We start from the raw sequence: 12,178 nt of genomic DNA, 5'->3' as shown, positions 1-12,178 counted from the left end.
TTTTTTAATATTCGGCTAGGTGTCAAGATATTGTTATATTCGTACAGAACTTCACGAGTTACATCGAAGTCATTTCGACCAAATGGTGCAGAGCAAATAGGGTACGTAACCTCGGACAACGTCACACTTACACAAGGGTGGAAATATCTAAAAGCGAGTGACGTCACAAGCATACACGCGAATATCATCATCACAGCGCATATACAGGGCGTCCCAAATATTGCAAGAAAGAGGAACGTCGTTACGTGAAGGACACCTAGTGCATATTGTTCCCAGTATACCGTAGTAGCCACTACTGAATTTTTTTCTTTATTGAGGTTTAGTTAAATAGTCAAAATTATGTTTCAAACTCGACAAATACTGACCTAATCATTAAAATGTCAATGAGGCATTTGCACGAATGTCCAAATGACATCCAAATGCGCTTTTTTGAGCAACGTATTGCTTACGTAGTCATTTTTCGGGCTGATAAAGAAAGCACACGAAATATGAAAAATAACGCATGACTACGCTCCCACCTGCAAAGGAAGGAAGCGTAGTGATGAGCTGCTACCTCACGGTGATCGTGTTTGAGGGCGCTTCTTCCCGATGCGCACTGCGGTCTAGTCATATGCCATTTTTCAAATTTCGCGCGCTTTCTTTATTAGCTAAGAAAAGTGATCACGCAATTAGTACGTCGTTGAAAATAACGCAGTTATGTGTCATTTGAACATGCCGGCATATGCCTCATTGATATTTTTATGATTTGTTCAGTATTTATCGAGTTACAAACATAATTAGGTCTAATTAACTAAACCTCAACAACGAAACATTAGTAGTGGCTACTACAGTATACCGGGAACAATATGCACTAGATGTGCATAGCGTACCGACGTTCCTCTTTTTTTTAAAGTCGTGCTGCGTGACATTTCGAACATCCTGCATACCACTAGTATTGGTGAAAAGGTCAAACAGTACTTCATGTATTTGTCTCAGAATACTCGAAGGCGAAAGTAATTTTATTCTTTTTCTCCTCACCGATTGTACTCCCCCCACCCCTACCCCGAAAGCTTTCTAAACCAACGTGGTTTGGCAATGCCTCTGGGATCGGAGAAATTTGAAGCTTTCTGTGCCTCACGTGGTTATGCAGTGCCTCAGGGATCGGTCCACCTTTGGCCCAGCTACGGTGCCACGTGATAACTTCGTCAAGTGACGTCAGTTTATGTGACGTCATAGTAACGTCACAGTGACGTCACAAATTTTGGTAATTTGTGACGCTATGACGGCGTCATACGTGACGTTATCACGTGATGATGCCTTTTTGCGTACTGGTCTTGACGCCGACGCTCACGGTTACATTTCGCGTTTGATGAGGCATCAAGTCTTTCGCCTCAATAAAGATGCTTGAAGAAATTACGCCATTTCCCGCTAAAGGGGACCATGCGGCGATGCGAAGCCGGAGCACTTGCACGATCGTGCTCCGTTGGCGTTCGTTGGGCATGCTACCGACCTCGCGTCGTGGAACGCGAAGAGGAACGCTACGCGCGTCTTGTCTTCCCTCTAGCCTGGCCGGTAATTCTCACAAGGCGAACGGGGAACGCGGTCGACAGGCGTGCGAGAGGGGGGCAGCGTAGGAGAGGAAAGAGAGGGGGAGGGGACGCGCATGCGCTGGCGCTCATCGCGGCGTTGCGCAGGAGAGAATTCCGGCATGTCTAGCCCGCGTTTCAGAGGAAGAGTGGAAAGGGGGAGAGGAGAGGGGAAGGGGAGAGGGGGAGGGGAGAGGGAAGGTAGAGAGGGAAAGGGGAGCGAAGAAGCGGAGAGGGGGGGTGGGAGGGGAAGTTGAGAGGGTATGCGCATGCGCAGTAAGGGTGGTCGCGCCGCACACCACCACCACCACCGGATTGAACTCCGCCTTAAGATACTTCGAATCTAAAAGATCCCAGGATGGGACTTCAGGTTGGAGTCTTCTAGTGCAAGATCCCATCGCTCTAACGTATATGCCACAGCAGCACGCCGAATAATACACCTTTAATAACGTTCCACGTACAGACACGCGCTTCAGACGCACACACAACTACTTTTGCACTGTAATCGTTTGTACCAGGAAGTTCAAGCCAACGCTGATGCTATACCAATCATTAGTGAAAGATACTAAGAACCCTCGAAACACTAAATAAATTCTGCCGAAGGTCTACAGTCGAGACAAAATCAGGCAAAAGAGAATGAACCCACCCGGTTCATTCTTTCGCTGTCATAATGAGACAAGTTGTTAGTGCTCTTCCAGCGAAATTCTCATTCGACAAAATGTCGCCTGAGAGAAAAAAAAAAGAAATCAAAATGGAGCGCTTCGCTAGTAAACCGAGACAGCTGAGCGCACAAAGCAAATATCAGACCGGCTTTATTAAGGAAACATTCGCTCGCGCGCTTCTTGAAAAGCGCTGACGCGTTTACGGCGTTGAGCTGCCGTGCCGGCGTGGGCATCAGCGAAATGTCGACGGGCACATTGTGCAATTGCGCGTCGGGCTCTTAATGAAGCAGTTCGCCGCTGCGCGTTGCGTTTCTCAACTATCGTGGGAGAGCGTGCGAATGGTTGGAGTATGGCGTCGAGTACCAGTTTCGAAAGGGTGCAAGGGTCCCCAAAATTGCGTCGTAGTGCGCGAAATTACGGTGAAGAGCAAAGTATTGCTTACGGTCGCCTATGATATTCGCGATTGTGATGTGACTATGTTGCTTCGTTGTGCACGATGCTTGAGAAACAGACTTCTTTGAACGACAAGGCAATCCCACTGTCGTTTTTCTTTATTTTTACAGCGATGCTGTTCATGCAGCACCTGTGTCGTCGGCATCGTTGGGGTGGTCCTACTAAAGAAGGCCACGTGACCAGGGTGAAGAAGGGGGGTATGATGAGAGGAGCAGAGGGGCAGGGCTCACGTGATGAAGCTATAGTAAGGCGGGTGATTCCAAGAGTAGACTGACGGGGTATTTCGTTATCTGTTATTTAACAGAAACCTGTCGCTGCTGAATAAATTTGCGCAATATTGTGTCACTGGCTTCACTGACCGCTGAAGGTGCTTTGGCTTTAGTAGAGATTATCATTTTTACAGTCAGCGCACAAAGGGAGTGCGACAGTACAGCTCTGACAAAAAGGGGCTCTACCATGCTGAAAATAAGATTAGGCCGTTACAGTTCTGCTGCAACAAGCAACAATATCAAACAGTTGTGCAGTAATAAAGCAGGACAGCGCGGTTGCGGCAGGTATAAATGACACACAGTTGGCTCAGAATATGAGCAGGCACTTACAGTTTTGAAGCAACAAGTAACCGTATACCATGCAATCAGCCCCAAAAGAAAGGAAGACGCTCCATGCAGTTACAAAAAAAGAAGTTACCGTTTGATACACTTGTTGAGTGAATAGACTTCATTTTAAACCGGTGCGGCAGTTTTCCTTCGGGCATGGCGGGAGATAGAGGGGATTAACCCCAGTAAAAAAACATACGGTGCTGTTTCCATAGCAAGTAACAATACCATGCAGTCAGCGCAGAAATTGAATAGGTTTCTTTCAGTGCTTCGAAATAATGCTTACAAACTATCTTATAATTCCCTTGCAGGCATTGTATGCCGATGTATGTTTCATGCCAGAAATACGCTCTCTTAGATCTTAACTTCCCGCATCTTGAACCCCATTATTTTCGTTCAAGTTATTCAATTCAATCGATCCTATCATCCCGCTGTTATTCAAGGCACACCTGCTAAGCTGCGGCTGTGAGAATAAAAAAAAATCACATTAACTAGGCGCGCTATTTTTCTGTATGTAAACGGTACGGCGATCGCGAAAGTTTGCGGCTGATAAAAGAAAGAACGCACGGGAAAAACCAAGAAAAGTGGATGGAACTTATTCGCGAAATACAGAGGTATTTCGCATCGTTGGGTACGTAAATCCTTGAGGCTCGCCTGGTATACTCTAAAGCTTCCCAGTTCAAACAGGTTGCGCCCACCTACGCGTACTAAGCAGATGCGCTTCCCAGAGTATTTTTTTGGCGTCACTGAATGTCGTTTTTCTTTACATATAAGTTTTAAGGTGTCTAGGACAGCATATCTTCTAGCCGCAGGGGTTTAACGTGGGAGTTGTGAGCCTCTCGCTCGAGCTCGCGTTCCTTGATAGAGCGTTCCTTGATACTCCGAAAAGGATCCTCCCTGTTGTGCAATGACGACCAGAACCTCTTCCGGGTTGGAGTGATTGGAGGCAAAGGCGTCTTTGTTAACCTAAGTTACCATCCGCTTGCGTCATCCACCATTTCTTCTCAGTTCTAGATTTTCCTTAATGAATAGTCTTCTGCGGATTATGACAGCTTATTTCACGTGTAAAGAACAGAGCCCGACGGCATCACTGCCTTCTTCTTCCCCCATTTAATACCACACTAATCCTAATAATGATTGCAAGCGCGCGGTGCGCGACCGTCATCGTCTTCCATTTACAATATCATCAGGGTAGGGGGGAATCTCTTTTTTTGGGTGGCTACTGCTGTCACTGTCCTATTACAGATGCAGCCTTTTGCACTATGTGGACGCTTCTATTGATTACACCGGAAACACATTGCGGCAGATAGGGCAAAGTAGTAGTGAATAGTCTTAAGGTGATCGGCAGTGATATGTTTCGCACATGACTGCACACGATGCTCGAAAAGCATTTAGGGTTGTTCCCACGCAGTATTTTTTGCAGGAATTCTTGAACAAGCATCACTTATTAAATAGGTATTTGTATGCTAATGGTTGCTAGATGAAAACGTTCAATAATTATATCGAAGCCGTACGAATTGCGACACGTTCCAGACCACATAAATGCAAAAATCCCAGAAAGTGAGTGTCGAATATTTGGTGGAGTATGGAGCCAATACCAGTTCCTAAATTAAGCTAATTACCCAGATTTCAATATTCGCGATGTGTGCGCGACTCTCGGGTGCCAAAACTGCCGGCTGGTTTTCGCTCATACATGGCGCTAAAGGGTCATGTTGCCGTTAGTGCGGCTCATTACTCCATCCCACCGGGTGCCATAACAATTTCCGTAGCAATCAGGGAGAAATACGCGTCATCTGACGACGATACTCAATAAATTTCAATTTTCGCGAGTCCGTACGGTGTCGCCCATTGTCGCCGGTAAAGTGAAACGCTTCTTTGACAGCGTGAGATTTTTTTTTCTTTGGAGGGCGCTCCGTAGGATGCTATTTGCCGCAGTAGGTTTAGAGGAATGTTGAAGGCAATGGTAGTGGCAATAATTCAATTATTTGGCTTCGTTATTTGACCGAAGCAAAGGAATGCGGCCTCCTTTCGCGCTAAGTGTTTGTGCCGATATATTGGTGAGTTCGAAGTCGTGTTTTTAATACCGCCATAGGGCACCCCGAATTTCACGGAGAAAAAAAAATGCAATAGGGTCCTTAAGTTCAGACGAATGTCAAGGAGCTTTACGGGGACGAAATTATTCAGGAATATCTGCACCGACGTGTGTCCGGCCAGTCACCGCATCTGGTTTCTTTTATATTATTTATTGCGATAGGTATTATGTCGAATTATTTATGTCATTTCACTTGGCAGGAATCTCCGAATGTGACTGATAGTACTAACATTTGAAGACACTTTTTTATATTCAGTTCTTTGGGATAACCTTGGTGCGCCTCTTAGTCTTTCTTTTATAGTCGCCAGCCTCCAAAATACGATACAGTTATGATAGACGACGTTCAGAAGGCCTGCATAAATTTCGACCATCCTGTGTTCTTTAACGTATATTGACATCCCACAGTACACGGACCTCTAGCATTTCGCCTCCATCGAACTGGGACCACCGCGACCAGGATCGAACTCGCGACTTTCTGGTCAACAGCCAAGCGCCGTACACACTGTACCACCGTGGAAGACTGGCTACCTCGATTAGCATGATTGGTAGAAAGCAGTGCGTAAATAACACACATACCAATAGGCGACACACACACGTAAAAGTACTTTCTGTTGGACGAGAGTTGTCGTCACCCAACATAAGAAGGAACCAATTAGGTCATGCAAAGACGAAGGAGACGAACCAAATCTCAATACTACCTGTCATCTGTGTACGTCTTAATTAGCGTATCTCAGTAATCAGAAATGCGCAATCTTTTTGGCATACCTTTTCTTTCTTTTGTGAGCCACAGAGTGGCAGTTCTTTTTGCTGAACACGAGGCTCGTGCGTTATTCATGACTTCTATAGCGTTAACTCGCTGTGTTTTCTTTTCGTGCTGTTCTCTTACGCGTTCTCTCTAATTCCCTGAAAGCCTCGGTATCTAATTGGGATGTACTCTTGCCACCCGACACATGTTCACGCAATCTAATCGGAGCAGAGTAGCTTCGAGCTTCATTTTGCCACTGTGCTTCTTCCGCCTCATTTGCATTCTTTTTGTCAATGTTTCGCCATCAACGCAGGAAATCTTGAAATCAGTTATGTTTGAACGACTGTACGTTAACATGAAATCGTTTAGAGATAACCATGAGTAAAACACAACTCATTTTCCATGAAGAGGTGAACCTTCTTCACGACAAGAAGTTGCTTAACCTAATCACAGCTGTGTGTTTAGCCGGCCCATAACCTAACCTAACCTTTTCTTTTTGTTTTTGTTTTTTGCAGTGACTTGTTTGCGTGGCGGGTGTTGCTAAGTATTTGCTTGCGAATGCAGCAGGGGATTGGGTGAAAGTCGGGAACTCCAACCGACACTGCTAAGCAACGTCCAGGTTAGGAAAGTTAAGTTCGCTTTGCAAGCGTAGTTGTAAAGTAGCCAATCTAGTTAGTGTGGCAACCATATTCAATGTCCTTTGGAAAGATTGTGGTAAGCAATACATCTTTTCTTAAAACATTGCAGCTGTTTAAGCTCGGAGTAGCGCCGTGTATCGTCCGGGCAAAATTGGGCGGGTATGCACCACGGAAAGCGGGTATGGTCCAAGCATCTCCTAGCATTGCATAGCACAGCACAGTGTAGCAAGTGCTTGTCCCGTCATTTTCCTGTCTGCTGTGTGTTATTTTTGCGTGTTAACCTTAAGTAAGGGGTGGGAGGTGGAAGTGAGGGGAAGGAGGGGTGGTGTGAGAGTTACGAAGAGAGAAAGGGGGAACGAGACAATATCGAAAGAGATAAAGAAAGAAAGAGGAAATAAAGAAGAAGGAGAAGGTGCAAGAACTCAGATATTCAAATGTTAGAAAAAACACTTCTCAGTAATCCGCTTTCAAAGATAGGCCTAAATTTAACTGCAGAAATTACGCTAAGTTTCGGTGCCTCCGGCATGGGATATCGCCACAGGGATGCTTTTAATGCGGTCTGTAATTTCATCCGAGCTACTAAACGTACTCCGTTTTAATCGTGACGTCAACTATTCGTAAATAAAAATGCGCTGAAGCCTAACACATTTATTCGAAAACTTTCTGATCAAATTATTACGGCAGCCTGGTCTACTAGTCTACTAGTAATTGCAGTATTTATTTGACACATTACCTAATATTTCCTTTCTATTAACCTTTATTATGATAAACCTTGTGCAAATTAACTTCTAAATTTCAAGCTACGATTTCTTCGCCAATCACCCGGAGTGGGTATGTGCGATAGAGCTGAAGGAGAAACAAAACAAAACAAAACTCAATCTGCTTTCGGTAGGTGGCGGCGTTTGCTTGCCAGCTCCGCTGTTTAATGAAATTTCACAGGCGTGGAAGTGGCTTTAATATTTTTTTTTAATTTAACACATTGCAAACAAAGAAGAAGCTACTATTGCGTTCAAGAACTTCAAGGGCCCCTAAACTCAGGGCACCTTAAACAGCCTTTGAAAATACAAAAACAAAACGAGCGCGTTAATCTCTTCTGGCGTTTCTCGTGTTTTCCGTCCACTTCGCGACGCCACAAGGGCGATTCACGTGACGTAATTAAGGTACAAACTCTCGGCTGGTCCATATACCAGAGATATGAGTTGTGAACCATCTCCAACCTTGCTTCGCCATGCTGTTGCAAGCCTGTTCTGCCTTGTCTCGCATGACGATCGTGCGTGATCAACTGATATCACTTAGTTTTTTTGTGTGTTTTCGACAGCGCAAGCGGAGATAACAACGTGTAGCCGAGAAGCGCGAAATTTAGGTAGGCTCAACGTATAAAGCTGGCATTGTACACGTGCTGTATGAAGAAATAAGTGGGGAGGAAGTAATATTCCCTGCAGGAATAGCAGTGAGATCGAGAAAGAAACCTCTATCTCGTCTTTGAACTCGCCGTGTTATAAGGGCTCTTAAATTCAAAGAACTAATCTTCTGAAATAGTCATTTTTGCATAAGTGAAGGTTTCTGACCATGTCAAATTCGTTGATGAGTGGTGCTAAGAAGCACATGCGGGAATGGGGCCATGGTCGCAGGTGTCACAGTGTCATAGTCAGTCGTTACAATATCATTTTCATAAATTTTAGTTTGCTGTTGGAAAACGTACCAAACTAAAATTATTATATTCCGAATCACTGCACAGCCGCTTCAACAACGTTTAGGTGCCACCAAATGATCTTACCATATATTAAATGCGAAGCATTTCTTAGCGAACCTCAGGCACTTTGCCCGTTTCTATCTATCTATCTATCTATCTATCTATCTATCTATCTATCTATCTATCTATCTATCTATCTATCTATCTATCTATCTATCTATCTATCTATCTATCTATCTATCTATCTATCCAGCCGCCTACGTCTGGGCGTTCTCCTTGGCGTCTTCATAACTTGTAATATACCAAAATTGGCGCAGCAGGGGATCAGTGTATGACGAACACGACTCACTGGTCATGACATGAATAACGCGAAATTCCTGTCGCGTACGTCATGAAACCCTTTCTCTCAGTCACGTGTGGCACATACCCGCATACCAGAGGTCATGTTATGCGGGTATGTGCCACAGGTGATACAAAGTCTCAACCAACACCAACACAGTAACCGCGAGGACACACACATCGACACGCAAGGGAAGTGAAAATAATAATAATTGTTGGGGTTTTATGTCCCAAAACCACGATATGATTATAAGAGACGCAGTAACGAAGGGCTCCGAAAATTTTGACCATCTGGTACTCTTTAACGTGTACCGAGATCGCACAGTACACGGGCATCTAGCATTTTGCCTCCATCAAAATTCTACCGGCCACGGCCGGGATCGAACCCGCGACCTTCGAGTCAGCTAGCAGCCGCGCACCGTAACCGCTACACCACCGCGGCAGAAGCAAGGAAAGCGAGGAAGCTGAAGACAGAACACCCCTGGAAGACGCTCAACTACCATCCACTCGTCCACGTGGTCCGCAACATGGATCACGTGGATTACGCAGAAACCGGGATCAATGCTTCCTATATTAAATCTGCCGAGAGAACCAGGCCTCTCATCATTACAAGTGACTCCAACATTAAATAACCAAGACCCAACAACGCCTGGTCCTTGTACTGGGTGAAAGACGCCTTGGATGTGGACAGGGCATCAAAAGACCTCGCTGCCACATCCAGGACAGGAGACATCATAGATCATTTCATCGTAAGAGGGATCCAGGATTCCCATCAGCTGTACTATACGCCGCACTTCACTGCACTTAGACCCCTCATAGCCGCGATCACGAACGGATACGATTAACAAGTCCGATACAGCTGCTGGTGCTCACTGATCATGGTGACGATGACCTTGTTTAAGAACTGTCAAGAACCCCTTTCACACATGCACACCGGTTCGTGAAACGTGCGTGCATTCTCCGTCATAACGTACAAGTATCAGCATAACAACTGTAACAACTGCAACTGTGACAGTAACGTACGTGCACTGCGCCTGCGCGCGCCACTCGGCTGTGTATATATCTAGGGAAACTTTCCTGAATGAAGCTTAGCTGCGAGTAACGCGTGTCCTGTGCATCTGTGTACCTTCTTTGTCTTGTTCGGATTCGCGCAATCCAGTATTGAATAATATAAGCACTACATATCAGCTTACCGCGTCTTGTGTTGGTAACACCCATTCTGCTGTTGGCATCGTTACGCAACTGCATGTAAACAACTGGTTATATAATACATATGCGATTGTTCAACATATGAGTGTGCGTATGCCACTTCCACATTTCTCAAGCGCCATGCCGTAACGTTTCGCTCAATTTAAAAATTTACGCCACAGTCACCATCGCGCGCACGCTTCGCATAACATCGATTCGCACGGTACGTGAGATCCGCCGAATTTTTTTAGTCGGTGTATGTATTTATGCGGTATATAAATATTCAGCCATCTAACAGCAAAACGTCGGTATTTTTAGTAAGTATTCGTTGACTATGCCACTTTCGAATGGGCACCGCAAGAACAAGGACACGAGAAAAAGTACAACACACCAATTCCAATTTGCCCAAATGTCAATTATTCTGCAATTCGTTGACTAACACAAAGTACCTGCACGATTTATAAACCTGACACGCGCGAAGTAATTCGCCTCGATTAATTCATTGTTTCCTGCCTCGTGAGTCACATATACAAGCACATAGGCAAGACAATTCACGTTATGCAGACAAGGAACGACACAGCATAAATGCAAAGAGTGGAAGCCCATTTACTCTGCGCTCGCTTTGATCATTCCGCGTCGACAAAAGACGAACATCTCTGTGTTCACCATTTCCGCATTTTTGTCTTTAAGAAAGTTGCTTCACTTTCACCGTTTGTCTCAATCATCCTGATTCGACTTTTCACTAAGGTCAACAAAATGTTTTCAAAATAGTGGAAAGAAGAAATTTGTTCTTTCGAGTGTTTCAAAACTTATTGTTTGTCTTAGTGAGGGCATTCGAGGAGGCGTAATGGGCTGCTGCCAAAAAGCGATCTGAGGAAAGTAAAATGGAGAAATAACGAAAAATACCGAAAAGGCGGTGTTCCGCTTTCCGGCTCTAGCGATTCCGACGTCCTCGTGAATCGATTTCTTCATAGAACGCTGGGACTCGGGGAGTCGTTGACCACGTCGATGAAAGTCTGGGTTCGCTGACACGATGTTGACACAACTATGGCCCCGCGCTCGTGGATCGGGTGCAGTAATATCGCGTTTGGGGAAAAGAAAGGTTGTTGACGGGCTTCATCTTCTGGAGGAAGGCAACTTCGACCGTCGGCGCTGCGCACGTTACCATTGTTATCCAGTTTTGCGACCTTTTAGTGATCTGGTACACTAACCAGAGTCCGATATATTTAACCACTTATGATATTAACGCGATAGCGTTAAAGAGCTCCTCTCGCTGAAATTCCAGTGTCGGTGTCGTTGGTTGTGAATGAAAAATTAGGGTTGTTCGCAAGGCTCCAATAAAGTTCGTTGTCTGTATGTCTGTTCGTCGGCAAAAACTTGAGATAGATGCAAGAAAAAGAAATAATAAAAAAGCAGCGAAGGAAACTAGCGTGCTTCAAGTGTCGAGCTGTGACACTTGATAGTTCGCGCTCACCTTCTGTTTGTTCGTTTGGCGGCGTCCCTGAGCTCGAGTGACATTCGTACGCGCCGTAACATGAGCGCGGACATCACGGTGAAAGCGTGAAACATTCCTCTACCCCTCGCCACGAGAAAACCGCGCAAGCAGACAGCGGAAGGGCAAGCTTCTCCCATGCGCAAATATAAGAAGAAGCGAGCGAGCTCGCCGACGACTTTTAAATGCGCCCGTCTAAAGTCCCTCTATTTTTCAAAAGTAGCGAAAGGTCTTCATCCAGCCGCCGCGTCCTGCGATAGGCCGGTTGGCGACACGTGACCTTTTCGCCTTCGCGCCCCGCCCAAAGGGTCCAGCGGCGGCAGCGCTGTGCCGGCAAAAGGTACGGATGACTGTGTTTTCGAGCATGGAGTTGGATGATTTTAGCAAGTAGAGAGTACTTCACGCGCCTCTGCCGCACTGTTGTTGCAAACTAGAAGCGTTTATGTACCTGAAGTTGAGTGGACGCAGGGGTTCTGCCTTTGAATTGAATGTTTGGAGCGTGACGGGCTAGTATGTCGGGTCTCTACGCCTTCGATTGCCACACCGCGCGGAGGAAGAAAAAAAAATATTTTCTTTTTTTTTTTCGTTCCTCGCGGTGAGAAAAATATATGCTGATGGAAGGTATGGCTCAACAAAATCAGTCGCAAGAAATTTGTACCCACAGAAGACACCCGGCTATACGAAGTAAGTGATTTTGTAATTGTTATAGTTTCAA

Source organism: Rhipicephalus sanguineus, chromosome 11 (assembly GCF_013339695.2).
Source record: "Rhipicephalus sanguineus isolate Rsan-2018 chromosome 11, BIME_Rsan_1.4, whole genome shotgun sequence".
In the NCBI taxonomy this organism is placed as follows: domain Eukaryota; kingdom Metazoa; phylum Arthropoda; class Arachnida; order Ixodida; family Ixodidae; genus Rhipicephalus; species Rhipicephalus sanguineus.
Note: the sequence above shows the minus strand (reverse complement) of the source record.